Here is a 19,249-nt window from a genome sequence, read left to right on the forward strand (position 1 = left end):
TTATAATGAGAGATTGCAGTTACATGCTAGGAGCTGAGATGGCAAAGTATGGGATGCTCAACTCACCCAGACCCTTCAAATTCATAAGGTGGAAAATAAAATGCCTCAAAACGAAGGAAAGCATAAGGGTAACATTTCATTGGGGCAAGAAGGGAGACTATCCTAGCAGGTAATGCATAGAGGGAAATAAGTAGAAGGATCTGCCCAAAATACTTCCACAGTGCCTGAGGCAACAAAAGAACAGAACTGGGAAGAGTCTTAGAGGAGACCAAATGTCCTGAAGCAACTAAATGGCAAATGAGGGATCTGCCTTACACACTACCAAATGGTCTAAGGCAACAAATCAGGAAAGAGGAGAACAACCCAGCACAGGGCACAATAGGGAAATTGAGAGCAGGGGTGTGCGAAATAAAGCTGGACAATAGAGCTGTAAGCCTCCCTAAATAATTCAGCTGGATAACTCTCTTAAAGTGCACACTGAGGCATCTGAAGAGAGCCAGGCCTATCCTAAGTACCAGAGAAGGCTACACTGCAAGCTTGAAACACTACTCCCTCTATTACAGGAGGGGATCACAACCTTAACAAACAAACAGGTTATAAGGAGGAAAATAATAACTAGAAAAATGATCAAAAGACAAAGAAAGAAACCTAACACTAAAAGGTTATTTTAGTGACAGGGAAGATATATACATTTAGAAGATGACAACAATGGCAAAAAGGAAACGTGAAACCCACAAAAAAGTGAAGAAGGATGTTATGTCCCCAAACAACCATTAGTACAATTGGAAAAGAAGTTTAGAAATCAAATAATAAAAGAAATGATGGAAAGTTTCAACTTGGAATGTAGAAGAAAACAACTCTCTACAGGCTAAAATGGGTCAAATGGAAAAGAAAATTAAAAAGCTCAAAAAATTAAATAACTCGGTAAAAATTTTAGATTGAGTAAATGCAGGCTAATGACTACATAAGGCATCAGGAAACAATAAGTCAAAAGCAAATAGAAGATCATCTGAAATACTTTATTAGAAAAACAAAAGACCTGGGAAATAGACCTAGGAGAGACTACCTAAGAATCATTAGAATATCTGAAATTTGTGATTAAAACAAAACAAAACATAAATAAAAGATTATAAGAAACCATCAGGAGAAACTATTCTCATATCCTCAAATAAGAGAGGGAAATAGAAATTAACAGACTCTACCAGTCACCTCCTGAAAGTGACCCTAAAACAAAACAATCCAAAACTATTATACAAAAATTCAAAAAACTCCCAGACCAAGGAAAAAGCACTTCAAGAAGTCAGAAGGAAACAATTCATATATGAGGAGCCATAGTCAGGGTTACACCTTCGACATTTAAGGACTAGAAGGCATGAGATATGATATTATAAAAGTCAAAGGTTTTAGCTCTTTAACTAAGAATCAAATACTCAGTAAAACTTGGGATATTGCCGCAGAGAGAAAAAGTGATATTTAATGAAATAGAGGACATATAGACATTCCTGAAATTAAAAAAAAACATCCTGGAAAAGAAAATTTGATGATCAAATTTCGCACTTAAGAGAAGCATAAAAAGGTAAACAGAAAAGTGTAAACTTAAGGGTTTCGCTAAGGTTAAATTGAGAACATTCATACTGAGGTGTTAATTAAGATGTTTGAGAAATCCATGATACTTGAGATACATAAGGTATTTTAATTATTTAAGATGCCCAAATTATTTAAGATACCTAGGAAATTTATCATTATTAAAACAGTAAGAAGGCATACACATAAGAATGAATAAAGGAAGTGGAATAGGACAGCTTGATATTCTCCTCAAAATAACAAGGAAAGGGAAAGAGGAACATGTGAAGAAGAGAAAAGGACAGATAGTAGAAAGTAAATTATTATAAGAGGCTCCTAAAAGTCAATAGTGGAGGGGGAAGGTAGAGGTATGTAGCTGGTAATATTTTAACATTACTTTCATTTGAATTAACTCAAAATATGAATGACACACACACTAGGCTAAATATAGATGCTTACCTTACTCTACAGAGGAGTAGGAACAAAAAGAGAATGAGTAGAGGATAAGAAGGATAAAAATGAGAAAGGACTAGGGGAGGCAATAGTGGGAAGCTAAACATTCTGAACAGGAAAAGACAAAGAAAGAGAGAAAAGGGTAAACAGGGGGAAAATAAGATGGATAGAAACACAATTAGCAATCATTACTATGAATTTAAATGTGATGAACTCACCTGCAAAATGGAAAAAGGAGAGAAAAATGAATTTAAAACCAAAATCCAATATGCCATCTTTAAGAAGTACATTTAAAGTAGAGAAATGCATAAAGAGTAAAAGTAAGGGGCTAAAGAAAGATGTATTATACTTCAGCTAAAGTTAAGAACAAAACAAGGATAGCAATAATAATCTCAGATAAAGCAAAAGTAAAAAAAATATCTAATAAGATAGATATGGAAGGAAATTACATCTTGATAAAAGGTTCCATAGACAATGAAACAATATCAGTGCTAAATACCTATGTACCAAATCACATGTCATCTAAATTTCTAAAGAAAAGCTACATGATTTACAGAAGGAAATAGTATAGTAAAGTCACACTAATGGAGAATCTCAAACTTCCCATTGCAAAAGTAGATAAATTCAAAGAAAAATTTAATGAGCAAAAGTTAAGGAGGTAACTAGAACTTTAGAAAAATTTGCTATGATAGATCCATGGAGCAAACTGAATGGGGATATATAGGAATATCCCTTTTTTTCTCTGATGCATGGCACCTTCACAAAAAACTGGTTATAGAATGGGGCATAAAAACTTCATATCCAAATGTTAAAAAGACAGAAATATTAAATGTATACTTTTCAGACCATAGTGAAATGAAAATTACATTCAACAAAAGGCAGAAGAATGAAAAACCAAAAAAAATTAGTTGCAAATTAAATAATCTTATCTTAAAGAATGAATGGGTCAAAGAACAAATCAAAGAAAAAACAATGATTTCATTGAAGATAGTGACAATGAGAGGAAAGAAAATACTGAAATGTATGAGATGCAGCTACAACTCTATTTAGTATCTATGAATACAATAAAGAGGTGATCAATGAATTGGGAATGTAACAAAAAAAAGCTAGAAAGAGGACAAATAAAAATCTCACATTAAACATCAAATTGGAAATCCTAAAAATCAAAGGAGAGTTGAGTAAAATTGAAAGTAAGATTACTGAACTAATAAATAAGATAAGGAGCTGGTTTTCTGGGAGAAATACATAAATGATTACTTAACAATAAAAAAGAAAGAAGAAAACAAAATTACCAATATTAAAAATAAAAAGGTGAAGTCACAATCAATTAAGAAGAAAAATTAAAGCAATTATTCAAAGTTATTTTATCCAAATATATGCCAATAAATATGATAGTCCAAGTAAAATATAATATTGACAAAGACTAAACTGCCCAGATTAAAAAAAAAGGAAATAGAATAGTGAGATAACCTCAACCTAGAAAAAAAATTAGAGAATTATCAAAGAATTTCCTCAGAAAAGGGCCCCAGAGCTGATGGATTCAAAAGTGAATCCTACCAAAAAGTCAAAGAACAATTAACTCTAATACTATATAAACTATTCAGAAAAATAAATGAAGAAGAAATTCTTCTAGTTTCCTTTAATGATACAATTATGGTACCTATAACAAAACTAGTAAGAACTAAAACAGAAAAAGAAAACAATACAAAACATTTAGATAAAGTAATAGCAAGGAGACTACACCATTATATTATAATAATAATATACTATAACTAGAGGATTTATACCAGGAATTCAGGGATGGCTCAATATTAGGAAAACTATAAGTATAATTAACCATGTCAATTACAAAACCAACAGAGACAATATGATTATTTCAACAGATGTAGTAAAAGCATTTGAGAAAATAAAACATCAATTCATCATTTTGAAAATTAGAAAACACTTGAATAAAATATTCCCTTAAAATGATAAATGACATCTATCTAAAACTATCAGCAAATGTTATCTGTAATGTGGATGAACTAAACCCCTTCCTAATAATATCTGGAATGAAGCAAGGATGCCCATTAACATCAGTAATATCTAATATTGAACTAGAAATGTTAGTAATAATAATAAGAAAAAAGAAATCTGAGCAATTAAAATAGGTAATGAGGAAACAAACAGGTTATGATGGTTGTGATCTGGATTATTGCAAGGAATAAACTTATTAATAAGGTAACAGTTTCATTAAAATATTGGAATATATTATTCATAGACCCTTCTTTTTTTTTTGACCTATCAATTGATCATGTAGCTATTGTCAGCATTTGACAAAATACATTTCCAAAAAAGAATCTTACAGATTTGAATAAAAAGGATGCTTCAAGAGGCCTCAAAATGTTAAAATAAAAATGAATATATACATATTTAATTTAAATATAATTTACTTAAAATATTTTTGATGGGGGAATATTAACAAGACAAAATCTTTGAAACCTAAATATAATGATGAAATAAAAAGAAATCTTCTTTAAAATAAAATGTCTTGTGCTTTTCCCCTCTCATTCACTCTAGCCTTTAAGTGGAATAGACCAAGAGTTGAAATGGAACAATCAATGAGCCATTTGTTCCACAGCTTGATTCACCTGTTAGTAGTTTTAATATAAGCTACCAGACTGATTGGGTGTATGTTTCCTAGTGTTGTATGGTTAGAAGTTCACATATTTAATATGGTACTGTTACAAATTAGTACAACAGTGCAGAAAAGTAATTAATTTAATAACCCCATCCCTTTTGGTCCCATTTGCAAACAGTATGGTATATTTCAAATTGTGTATCTAAACTTCTGAGGTTTTTGCATAGATGCTTAAAGTATTTTGTGTAAATAATTTTAAACACAGAAGTAAGAGCTATTAGCATTGCATTGGATTGGCTGTGTAGTACTTTGCAGAAGGGTTCTTACAGATAGCTTTTGACCTTCAGTGTTTTCCTGTTTATTAGTCAACAAATTATATATATTTATGAAAACATTTTTTCAGAAAGAAATGGTATAACATTTTATTCTTTCTTTTTAATTTTAATAAATTTTATTGGTACCCTTTGTATTTGTATTAACTTAATTTTCACACCTTTCCACTCTCCCCTACCTATCAAACTTCATAATGAAGCTGACCCTCATAACAAAGATTTTTTTTTAAATGCTGAAAAAAGTATTTCAATAAAACCAACCAAAACATCACCTACATACGTAGTAAACCACCTTACAGTAATTTCATCTTTGCAAAGACACAAGATAGATCCATTTTCTCAATACTTTTTTTCAGAATCTAAGTGAAAAAAAGGAATTCAATAAAACAAGCAAAACATTATTTGTTCCTGATAAAATATACAGCATATTATGTTATAATCATCCTACCTCTGTAAAGACTCAAGGAAGATATATTATCTCAATTCTTCAGGGTCAAAGTTTGTTACAAATTACAATGTATTCATTTTAATTTGTTTTTATTTTTTACTGATATTATTATATTCACTGTATATATTGTTTTCTTTGTTCTACTTCATGTCAATTCATTCTTTCCATGTTTTCCAAACATTTTCTTACAATGAATAATATTCCATTATACTCATGAACTTTTATGTCTTTAGCTATTGTCCAATTAATAAATATCTATACTATTTCAAGTATGTTACTATGACAAAAAGTTTCACTAAAAATGTATTGCATAGGGGATTTTTCCCCTTGTCTTTAACACATTTAATGTACTTGCTTAGCACCTATTACCAAACCTTTTAAATTAAATTCAATATAATAAGCATGCATCCAGTACCTTCTATATGCTAGAAGTACAAGCCCCAAACAAAGCAATCTGTGACTTCAGGGAAAGACTTTCTACCAGATAACTTTTGTTTCTCCTCTCTTCTGATCAGTTATTAAACAAGTCTGTGAGGTTTATGGTGCAGTATTTATAATTAGTGAATAAAATATGAGTTCTATTTACATATCTATATCTAGCTCTAAAATATTTTATTTTGGTGACCTAATAGAAAGGGTGATGGATTTGAATTCAGACAAATATGAGTTCAAATTGTGTCTCAGTCACTTATTAGAGGCATGGCAATGGTCAAGTCACTTAATCACTCAGTTTCCTCATCTATAAAATGTGAATAATAATAGTAACAATATTTTAGTGTTGTAGCAAAACTCAAATGAGATTTTTATAATTCACTTTTTTAACCTTAAAGTATAAGCAAAATTCTAAGTGTTATCATCTCTCCGTTTTGAAAAGATTTAGGGAAAAATATGATATGAGGATTCTATTCTATTTTTTAGAAACAAAACTAGGGAGCATGAATAACCACCATTTCTAAATATTTCTCAATATACTTTATAAAAGGGATCAGAAAAACTTCATAGATACTGCAATTGTTTGCAATCTACAATGTTAAAAAATCTCCATATCCTTTAACGTAAAACCAACGTAAGCAATCCTTCCAAAATTAGGTGGAATGTACAAAATTAGTCTAAATAATTGCATTTGTTTAAATCCCCTTGCTTTCAGAGAACTTTGTAAATAACCTTTTTATAGGATGTTCCTTGTAATGAACACTTGTTTCATGACATCATTCTCATTGGCTCAGTTTCTGTTTATATTTTGTCACACTGACCTAAATCTAAGCCTACATCTTCAAGCCCTTTTTACAGATGCATTTCTATTTCTTCTTATCCTAAAGCTTTCACATAGCATCTTTCTAGGCTCTATCTCAAAAATGTACTTGGAATTGTTGTCTAAAAATTAAATGGGGATACTGCTTCACAATATTAAACTTCTTGAATTAATTACCTGTATTCACTTAATAATGATGACACAAAAAGCAAACAGTGTAGGAAAGTAGGATACTTTGGAGGGAAAGTACAATGATCCAAAATAGTAATAATAATAGTAACAACAAAATCTCAACAACTGAAGCCATGAGCTAAAATTTCCATAAAGATATTACATAGGGATTTTTTTTCCTAATGAAGCTGTTCTACTTTTTCTTTTCTGTTGTAGAGGTTACTCTGGGCTCTGTAAGCTTATGTCAGTGGAGCAGATATTGTACATGTATAAGTATTTACAGATTTTTAAGTATAAAACCAAGTAGTTAGAGTTGAAAGTCAGAAACAGTTGGGGAGGTTGGGAAAGATATCATGAATCTAGAAGAAGATGAGAGATTCTATGAAACTAAGTTTAGTGTATTCCAGTTATGAAGGATAACATACAAAGATACAACGATGGGAAAATGAAAGAGAATTTGTGAAAGGCAAGTTTGTCTGGACCAGTGTCAGTATCCTTTTTATGACTTTTAAAAATTCTAATCCTATTTCCATTTCTTATGCTAGCTTTCACAGCCACTTTACACCTCAAAACAATTATTGCTAATTTGGTCTCAAACTTCCTACCTGACGCTTCTGAAGGTTCCTCATTAGACCTATCTGCTTCTCCATTGCCTTCCTGGCCTCCTATACCCCAATGTCTTATTGACTAAGCTGATATTTTAATCCTTGGCCAGCAGTAGAATTTATCCAGTGATAACACTCATATGGAATGTATGGATAACTGAAGCCCTTCTTAGCCTCTCTGGGTATCTCTCTTTCTGTGCCTCAGTTATCTGTCTATCTGTCTATCTCTAATAAATGTCTCTTACAGAGGGCCCCCCCTCTCAAATAGAAACAGATGTACTCACACATTCTACACTTATGCAGTTGATTTTTAAAATAGAAGTATAGAATTACACATCTATCTATACTGAATTTTGTCTTGTTACTCTGAGCTCAATTTATTATTCCTCTGGGATTTTTTTCAGTCTCATTCTAGCATCAAAAATAAGAGCCCTAAGTCAATGTCATGTACAAAATTTGAAGAAACACTAAGCTTGAAATCACTTCACAGATGAGCTTTAGTGTTTCTTTTTATGTTGCTTTACCTATCTGGTATAAGACTTTCTCTGTGTTGTGTCCTACATTCATTTAGAAATGCACTTTCACATCTCTTGTCTGTTCTGCACTAACAGCTGTATGATTGAATTGCTTTGTTAAAAAAGTCCGATGGCATTTCTCATAAGCATGATTCAGTATCTAATTCAATAATGATATATTGCATTTAGCAAGATACCTGTACCTGACGTTTCAAAATTCAATATTTATTCTCAATGACCATTAAAAAATAGTTTTCTAAATTAGGCATGAAAGCACACAATTATCATCTCTGATACTAGGGAGTTCTGAGCTGAGTGAAATAAAGATTATCTCTGGCATCAGTATAGTAAATCCCCTAAAGAAGGAATATCAAAGGAGAGGTAAACTGGCTCAAGTTGGAAATCTGGTACATCAAAGTTCTCTTACAAATCAGTAGTAGGTTCAGACCCATGCTTAGAAGTTGCATTTGTACTGGAAAAAGAAGGAATCATAATACTTTTTTTAAAGGCAGACTTTTACATGGAAGAAAAAGTTACTTGTCCATGTCTAAAATTATTTGCACAAATTTTCAGGACTATTTGTTCCTTAATTAAACTTTTGATTAGTCAGAATGCAATAACTTATCTGCTGTGTTAACTAGCTATTAAAATCAATAATGGGAAATCAGTGGGTATCTACCCTACCATATCCAGACATGGGCAGATTCTGAACTCAGGAGGAGTCACAAACTCTGGAGTAGGAAAATGAACTGATGTAATTCTATGTGAACAACATGTGTTAGTAATTGGTCCAGAAAGATTGATCAACATCATTCCAAACTGGATCTCTTTTGAAATTCACTCAATCCAAATTTATCAATTTTCATTCTCTCCTTATCCATTAGTTACTTCCTTCCTGACTGAAGACATGGTTATATCATTTCCATTTTTAAAACAAACAAAAACCTTTCACTTCCTCATACCTTGCCTACATGCTACCATTATATACCTCTCCTTCATTTTATATAGAGGAAATAAGCTATATAAAATTATTGCATCTACTTTCTCATCTCACATTCATTTTTTATGATTTTGCAAACTGGTTTCTTTCTTACTATTCAGCTAAAACTGTTATCTACAAAACCATCAATGATCTCTTTACTTATAAAATACTATTTCCAGACAGAGAAGGGATGGAGTATATATACAAAATATAACATACTTGGAGCAATGAGTGAATTTGTTCTGCTTCAAGGCAGAAGAAAAAGGAACAAGAATAAATACTTGTTAATGGAAATAAATTTAATAAAAGAACATTAAATATAATTTGTATATATAAGTAAGTATTTTACGTAAATGAATCATATATCCTAACATAAAATAACCTCCCTGAGCTAAGCAAATGTGTAGCTTCTGTATTTGTGTCCCTAAAGCCAAGAACAGTACTGTTCATAAGTGTGGTATCATCCATGAGTATGAGTAATGTGACAGAGCCAGCCAACCAGTGTAACATGTCATCTCTCATATACAGTATATCGATGTCTACTATTTTCTGAATTGGTACTCTCACTTCAACTTGCCCTCAACCTGGCAGGTCTGTATTTTCAGAAATAGGTCACCATTACACAGTTACACTCAAATACTCTTAGGGTCCTAGAGGCAACTCTGTTGCAGGGAGATACACTCCCTATGTGACACACTAATGATTAAACATTGGACAATTTTACTTTGTATAATTAGTCATAATATAGTGTATTCATGTAGTGTGTGATATTTAAATAACTTTCTATTCCCAATGATGACAATTTTAATTCTTAAGCATAACCACTTAACAATAAAGACAAATAAATAATCAAAATATCATAATTATATTAAATCAAATATAGTAGCCCTAACACATTTGAATACACCTTCTTACAGCAGCTCACTCAAGGTCTTTGGGGAAGAATCATCACTCATTTATAGGAAATGAGTAGGAAAATAAGGATATTGGGGAAATGCCCTTTAACTGAGTATTCCAAAGCTCTGAATCCTCTTCTCTTCTTTCTCTCTTTCTTTTTCTTTCTGCCTATCTCTATATGTATATAAGTATAGATAGATATGGTTATGTGAAGAGATCTAGATCTGGGGCTGGATCTATAGCTCTTCACATGACCATTTAGTTATTGATTTATCCATTCCACCTTTTCAACATCTCTTCTACATACACCCTACTTTCTGCTTTTGCCACAACCATCCTAATTTAGTTCTTTATCACAAGTCATCTGAATATTCAATAGCCTCTTATCCTGCCTCTAGTGTTATAGTGGCTTTCTTTTTCATAGGAATGCATGTACATATGTGTGTGTGTCCTATATTCAATATTCATATAGTGTTCTTGAGTTTACAGGCAAAAGTAGGAGGTTATTGAAATATTGAAAAAATACATTTGTATACATATGTGTATATTATAATGAATATGCATGCATACACATACACAATAGTATATGTGCATATATATAGATGGATAAGGATAGATGTAAATATTGTGTATGTATATATAAATAGTAGTGGCTTAGGAGAAATCATAAAAGACATTGTTGTCAAATTTTCAGATTATTTGAAGCTGTGAGTCATAAGTAATATGATGGATAACAGAGAAGATCCAGCAGTCATCAAAAACCTACAATTATAGGCCAAATTGATGAAGTAAATTTTAATAGAGATAAATATAACATATTTCATTATCAATAGAGTATAGGGATGATATGCCTAGGTAAGATTTAATGTTGAAAAAAAATAATCATTGAAATTTAAACTCAATAAGAATGAACTAATTTGTCACAGTAGTCAATGATGCTAGTTTCATAAAGCTATCAAAAGCTACATCAAGAATATGACATTGTCCAAAATGAGATAAATGAAAAATTACCGTCTTCTTTTCCCTCATTTTCCCATATATGGATTAAGTTGCCCAGTTCTTTTGGGTTCATTTAAGATAGTTGCAGAATATGGTAACTAGGATTTTGAGAACCCTGGAGAACTTGCAGTCTGAGGACAAACTGAAGGAAATGGTGATAGTTATTTTGAAAAATAAAAAAACTCAGAAAGGTCAATAATATGATATTGAATATTTGGAGAGCTCCAGGGTGGGAAAGTAATTAAATTTGTTTTTTCTAGTCTCTCAAGGCAGAACAATGTGTAAAAGTTCCTGAAAGACAGATTTATACTTGAAGTGGGGAAAACACATGGAAACTAAGCTACTTAAAAGGAAAATATGTTTCTCCAGGAATTAGAAATATTGTCTACAAACTAAAAGAATTAAAACAGAGATTAGATGGCCATAGTTATTATTATCACAGAAAAAGTTTCTTACTAAAATATACTTTGAAATAGATGACTTTTAACAATCTTTCCAACTCTTAAATTCTACCAGAAAAAAAGGACCTTAAGAATATGACCTCTAATTTTGTAATCACAGCACCTAGCACAGTGGCCATGTACACAGAAGATATTTAATAAATATTAATTAAATTAAAAGTTAATGATTATATTATATATTATGCATATATATTATAAAATAAATTCAAATATATCAAGACATTATCAGGTAACCAAATCAAATTTTGATATAAATCAAATTTGTTTTGGATCCTATCCAAAGACATTTATCAGAAAAACTTTCTATAAAATTATATCGACTAGTATAGAACCTTTTTTTAAGAATTCTAAAATATAATAGCAGTGTGGTACAGGAAAAAGAATCTTAGATTTGGAATAAAAAGATTTGGTTTCAAATTCTATCCTCTTCTATTGTCTTTTAAAATGGACAATTCACTTCTCTTTACCTCTATTTCTTTGTCTTTTATAATAGGAATTTATGACATATGACCTCTAAGGACCTTACCAGCTCTAAACTGATCATCAATGTAGTAAACTACTGACATAAACTCATTAACATTCAATTACATTTAGAAAATTTTGGTGTATAGTATATTGAATTATAAGTATATCAACTTAGCTGGATAATTAAGCAATTGAAATATTATACTATGTAACTATAAGCATTTAGAATTTTTATTACTTTTTAAAAGTCATTTAAGTGATCCATAGTTAATCTATTCATTCACTTAAAATTTAATAAGTCCCTACTATGTGCACGAATCTGCATTCCATTCCTCTGCATTTTTCTTCACTATTGGTACTAATAGATGAAAGAATGAAAGGGATTCAATTGACACTATGGAAATGACAATAACTCTAGAGTCAGAGATTTCTGAATAAAGCCCCCACTCTTCACATGCTACTGGTCTGAGCTGGAGAAAATCATTGCATTACATAAATCCACACACATCTTTTTAAACTGTAAAATGAAGAGATTATACTAAATCAAAATCTATGTTCCTAAAAGCCAATAAAGATAAAATGTTGCTTGATGTTTGGAAGATGAAATACATATGAAGAAACTGAAGCTCAGAGAACTTTAGTGACTTAAGTTCACATAGGTGGTCATTTTGCATCAGAATTTAAGTCCAAACTTTCTGATTCCAAATTCAATATTCTGTCTCGTATGACATATTCCTTTTTTTTTTTCAATTAAATAGTTGTCTGATATCACTGAGAACTAAAATGAATTAATTATGGTCACTTGGCAAAGATGTATATGTATAATGATTTCAATCTAGAAATTCTTGACCTTACAACATTCTTTTATGCCATCCTACTTTTTATACATAAATGTAAATATAGTTAAGATGTTTGGCTGATTTTTAACTTTCAATGACCTATCAGTCTATTTTTGAAGATTGGTCAGAACTGTTCTACTTCAGGTTTTTAAAAACATCTCTTCTATTTGCAACAATTTTTTATGTTACAAAAGAGAAGGAAGACATCACTATATTAACAGAAGAAGGGAGTGAAAGGGAGGAATGAACCAGACTGCAATGCAAGTGAAATGACTGCTGTCCTTAAGTCTCCTGGATTATTTACAGAAATTTGCTTAAGTTTCGAAAGGAATCCAATTATCAGGCTGTTAACAATAGTAAGTGAAAGCTCAACTCCTTTCTCAACCAAGATAACTGAAGTGCCTTCAGTATGCAGGCACTAATTGGTCATTTGGAGCCCTGGGAGTTTCCAGGATTGACAGAGAGAAAATGAAAGGCTATGCTGAGTCACTGATAATTAAGTGAAGACAGACTAAAAAAATGTGTGTGGAAGATTCTGAGTTTATATAATAACCCAAGAAAAACTAAAATCAGACAAAATACTATGATATTGGTAGAGTGTAAAAAATTATTAGATTCACTGCTGAACTGATTTTCCAATCTGAAAAGCAATGCACAATTATGCTAAGTAAGGGACTCAAATGCCCATTCCCTTTGATTCAGAGATCCAACTGTGAGATACATAATCCAAGTAGATCAAATGCCCAATGAAAAGTCCATATGCCAAAATATTTATGTCTTGTTTGTTGTATAAAAATCCCCAAGAAATTAAATAGTTCATCAAATAGTGAATTGTTAAACAATTTTAATACATTAATTAATGTTATAATAACTATAGTGTAAGAAAATATAAATACGGTAAATATAGAAAAGCATGCAAAGATATACATATTGACTGATGCAAAATGGATTAAGCATGTTCAGGAAAACAATATGCACAATCATGATAACAATGTACATGGACAGAACAATAATAATATTGAAGCCATAGGCTTTGAAATTATAATGACATAACTGGTTCTCAAAGAAGAAGGATGAGAATATACTTCCCTTCTTTATCTATAGAAGTGAAGGACTATTGAAGAGGAGCACTAAATATAATGATGGATTTGATTAATATGTTAGGGAAGGCGATGGCAAAAGAAATATATTTTACTACATAGATCATCTAAAACAAAAGATAACATTTTTAAAAAGGGTCACATGCATAAGGCCACTTATTGGTTATTTGAATCAAAGCAGTTGGACTGCTATGGACAGAAATACTACTTGTTGGTAATATATATTTTAAAAGGGAATACTTTATTTCTAAGAATATTCATTTCTAACTTGAGTGAAAGAAAAAATAAAGCTTAAAAACAGATGCCATTTGGGGATGCCTATCTGAGTTAACTTAAAATTGAACATGTCATAATGCTGAAAAGGTACCATATGTGTTCAGACAGGGCTCATTAAATTACCTTTCCCAATCACCAAAACTGATAAAAAAAATGAGAACAAAAATTGTTCAAGGCTGAGCTCCCAATAAATAGGTACAAGCTAGTCTTATTAATGAAAATACCTTCTGCGAAGCAATTTCAGCAAGCTGTCAAACCTCAGTAGACATGACAGCTTTACTTGTTTCCAGGAGACTATCCACAATGTGAACTCTTTGGTTAAGGTTTTACAGATAATGGAGATGAAACAAATTCTATAGCATGGGAATCTTTCTGTCTTGTAGTGTGGAATCAAATTGGGTCAACACACATACAAATACAACCCAAGTATATTATTAATAAAGATATAATGTTAGTGCCTTGATTAGTGGCTATTTTCCTTTCAATAGAATAAGTTGATCTTTTGTTTAGAAGATTCTTTCATTTAAAAAGATATTTAAATGTGGGGAATTTTACCAAGTAGGCAAACAGTGGATTTTGAAAATAGTCATTAATTATCACAATCAAAATAGAACCCATATCAGAGTTAAGTTCAAAAATGAATACTCTATTCCTATTCTTCCATTAAGATCTGAAGTTGATAACCTGTACACCCTCACTGACACAATGCTTAGCTTTGATTTTCCTGGAGACAGAATTTCATATTCAGAGATGTCACTGCAACATGGCCCTGAAGCTCATCAAAATAAAACTGCCAGTGAACAAGCAAGTTCACACACAATCAAGTAGACTGTAAGCTCATTCAAGGCAGGTATTGTTTCTTCTTGTTATCTTGTTATCACAGTGCCGTGGACACAATAGCCAATAGCCACTTAGTTAATGCTTACTGAATTGGAATTAATAATACAGTGGAGATGTGTAGCATGAAAATAGTGAAGAGACCAGTCTGGCATGTAGTCACCAAAGGGGTGATTGTATTTTCTGAGCAGGCTCATTAGTATAACTGGCTATATTTTTGAGTATTAATGTTTTTATCCCAAGTCATGCAGCCTTTTATATATATTTGACCATTTTTTTTTCTTTTTGGGTATCACAAATATGTGATCTAGTAGCATGCACTGAGAAATAAGTAAACAAGAATTAAGGACAAAGAAAGAATTACCTTTTTTATAAGAATTACATACAAGGTTTGAAAAAGGTTTAGCACTGACCTTCAGAGAAAAGGGGTGATTTATAACCCTGCTGCCATCAACACCAAGGCACTATTTCCACCTCGACTTATTTGTTACCTTGACTCTTGTTCCATAAATCTGACCAGGAGCAAGATTTCTTTGAGTTTCTCTAGTAGACCATTACTCTATACACTGATAAGCTTTTGTACTATGTCTTAGAGGTGGTTGATGATTATCTATCATAACTCATCCATTTAAAATGTTCTGGAAAGAAGGAGAATGGGGAAAATATTCACAGAACTTTTATAATAACAAGTACCACTTGTGGTAGGGGGTCACAAACATTTCATTGTAACAATCCTATAGCAACTTATTATTTCCAGAAAAAAATAAAAGTAACATGATGATGGTTATAAATGAGCTACTGCATACGAAACAATAGGAACCCAAGCATTTTAATACATTTCTAAAAACTTTAAAGAATAGCAAATGACATGAACAGCAGGTGAAGTCATTTAGACATAAAAAATTTTAATATTTCATTAAAACATCATTACCATAACTCTTTCATTTCCTTTCATCTTATCCAAAGAGGACTGATTAAAATTGAATGTTCCAGTTTTCTCATAGAAGTGTATTCTTTCCATTTGATAATCAAAGTTTTATTTTAAGCATACTTAAACATTTTCTAAGACCAGATAATAAGGTATTCTGAGTATAATGAGGGGAAAATCTTATAAATAAATTTAAAAGGTGTATTTTTAAAATGTTTTAAATCACTCAAAATTTTTAGAAAAGATGTCCTTGAAAAACAATGACAGAAAAATTATTTTACACATAGTGAATGAATAGCATCACATTTTACTAATGCCTTTGCTCATTCGATAAATGGATGAATCTTCTTAGAAGGTATAATAGACAGCATTTGACTCAAAATCAGGAAAACATGTTCAAATGCTATCTGACAATTAATAGATGTACAGCTGTGGGTAAGCAGCAATCTTTCTCACCCACATGTTTCTCATTTAACAAATGAGATTAATAACACCTATCTCACAGATTTGATATGAAATTAAAATGAGGTGTTATACTATAAAAAGTCATTCATTATTTTGTACTTGGCATAGAGTGAAAAATAAAAGTTTGCTGACATATATAAGCATGTATATATGTGCATACATATATACACATACATATATACTGATATATAAACTGATCTATATCTATATCTCTATATATATATATATATATGCACACAAATACAGCTATATGTTGTCATTTGTGAATTACAGTAGAAAGATGTTGGAAGGAAGCATGTGTAAAAATGATGTTAAGTTTAAACTAAACTCTATGCAATATAAATTGCCAGTTTCAGGGGATAGACTAATTCCTATACTATATTTTCCCATCCAGATTTTTTTTTAAAATTCTTGAAACATGAACTAAAAAAAGGGTAAATTACCTTTCTGTAAAATCAAATATCTTTCATAGAAATAATTTAATTTTTAAGTACTAATATTCTGGTGCAGTTCACAAGAGTTTAAAATTATTGACATTGTTTAAATATGTAGGTAATACCTCGAGTATGTGTTTTTCAGAGTCACTATGAAAAGTATAAACTTGATATATTTTATTAAAAAGAAGCTAAGAAGAATCATAATTGAAATGCCTTCAATGAATATGAAAACTAGTCTAAGAAGTTTGGTATCAAATAGTAGATATTTTTAAGTAGGATTTGTTTAAAAAATGTCACTAATGAAACATTTTTATATCTACCTGTGGATACAAGAAACAAAACCAAAATGAATAATTATACTTTAAAAATGTTAATAATTTTCCTAATACTTTTCAAATGATACTTCTCTTTGTGATAATACAAAATGCTAACACAGATTCTCCATTATAATGTGGTCAATGGGAACCATGGTATGGAATCCCTTTTTACAAGAACTGTCTTTTTAAACAGTAATAAAAAAAAAAAAGCATAGTTGAGTTACATATTAAGCCAAGATGATATGAAATTTCACCCATCAACAATAATACAAAATTGAGTCCATTATATTTTGTTCTATTGAGCATTATTTTGTTTTACAAAACCAATATATGCCTAATTTTATAACCAAAAAAAAAGCATGTCAAAATTTCTACATAACCGGGGGCAGCTGGGTAGCTCAGTGGATTGAGAGCCAGGCCTAGAGACAGGAGGTCCTAGGTTCAAATCCGGCCTCAGACACTTCCCAGCTGTGTGACCCTGGGCAAGTCACTTGACCCCCATTGCCTACCCTTACCACTCTTCCACCTATAAGTCAATACACAGAAGTTAAGGGTTTAAAAAAAATTAAAAAAAATTTCTACATAACAAAGTGAAAATTCCTTAAGGGATGATAAAAATTTGTAGAGATGCATTTCTTCTCATATAAATTAGGTAATTACATTAATCTACCCATTGAGACATTCCTGAAATGGATGAAATAGTAGGTCTATATAATCCAATTTTTCATGGTCCAAATTCTATATTTTGAGTATGAGTCAAAATAGAAGGTAACGCAAGGTTGGGCTATCTATGTTAAAAACAGGTAAAATTTAACCTATATGTTCCAAATGATTTCAAATATATTCTTTTCATTTACATAACACAACCAGGGAATTCTTTAATAGGAAAAGTGTTTGATAACTTAGGGCATATTAATTTTTTTTCTAAACATAATGCCTTTTATATCTAACACAGAGCTCTCTAAAATTATAACAACAATGTTTTGGAGAAAAGGAGACGGGAGGGTTTTTGGCTTGTATGGTTGCTGTTTTTATCTTTTAACATAGTTGTTTTTCTTTTCCAATTTTTTCAGAATATCTGTTCTGACAAATTAAAAACACATATTTGTAGATAAACTAAATAAAACCATGTCCTATTATTCATTTTAAATGGTGTTTAGATTTAAATTGCACTACCGCAGTAATCATTTAAATAAGTTTATATTTTTATTTTTATTTTTCCAGTGTGGGAGGATGGTGGACTCTGTTATAACATTTTAAGAGCAGCTTTATTTTTATAGTGGATCTATTTATTGTAAATACATGTAAGACATTCAAAACACTGGTTCTCTTAAATAAACTTGCAATTAAGTGGCATTGGACTTGAACAACCAATGAAAACAAATGAAGAGAAAGCTCTGTCATAGTGGAATTTTCCCAGTATCATATGTGATCACATGGTAACCTCACTTTTTCTATTATCACAATTTTTTACTTTCTTTATATGTTCTGTTTAATTCTCCACATCACCACAATTCTATCAGTTTTCACTCCAACTTAGACTTTCATTAGGCCTTTCATTTTTTATAAGTGGATATATATTTCAATTTCATGAATATTAATATGCACCACACTAAGAAAACTATTGTGAAATAATATAAATGTACAAAACAGAAAAATTAACAGCACTGATTATTTTTAAAAGATATCTTACAAAAGGATTTTTAATAATGTTTTTAAAGAGATTTCCTAATAAATATGTAGTGAATCTCTGGAATCATTATTGTAGAGTAAGGCTATTTACACCTTCTTGTCATGGTTCTAGGATACACATGAAAGAGTGGAGTGATTTTTTAATAATAATATTGGACTGAAATGCCTTTCCAGAATACCTACCCACAATCACCATTCAACTGGTGCTGAAAGCCTGCCAGCAGCTCCAGGGGGTCTGGAAGGTGTACAGTTTAGGTGAGAAAAAAGAGGGTCAGAGGCACAGTGGATTTCCGGAAGCTGTTCTGAGAACTTCCTTTTCATCTTTATTTTTTATACTTTTCTTTCACAGTCACACAAATGCTGGGAAAATTTACATTTCAAGATCAAAACAGAGAAGAACTCAAGGTTATACTAGTTACATAAGAATTAGCACACAAAACATATATATATATATATATATATTATCATAGTATATATAATACAGTATCTAATAAAGTACAACGATTATTCCTCCCTTTTTACAGGTGAAGAAGCCATGGCTCAATTAATTGACATTAATGGATCAGCTACCTAATAAGTGCTCCCTGTAAGTCTC

Source organism: Gracilinanus agilis, chromosome 5 (assembly GCF_016433145.1).
Source record: "Gracilinanus agilis isolate LMUSP501 chromosome 5, AgileGrace, whole genome shotgun sequence".
NCBI classification, from domain to species: Eukaryota; Metazoa; Chordata; class Mammalia; order Didelphimorphia; family Didelphidae; genus Gracilinanus; species Gracilinanus agilis.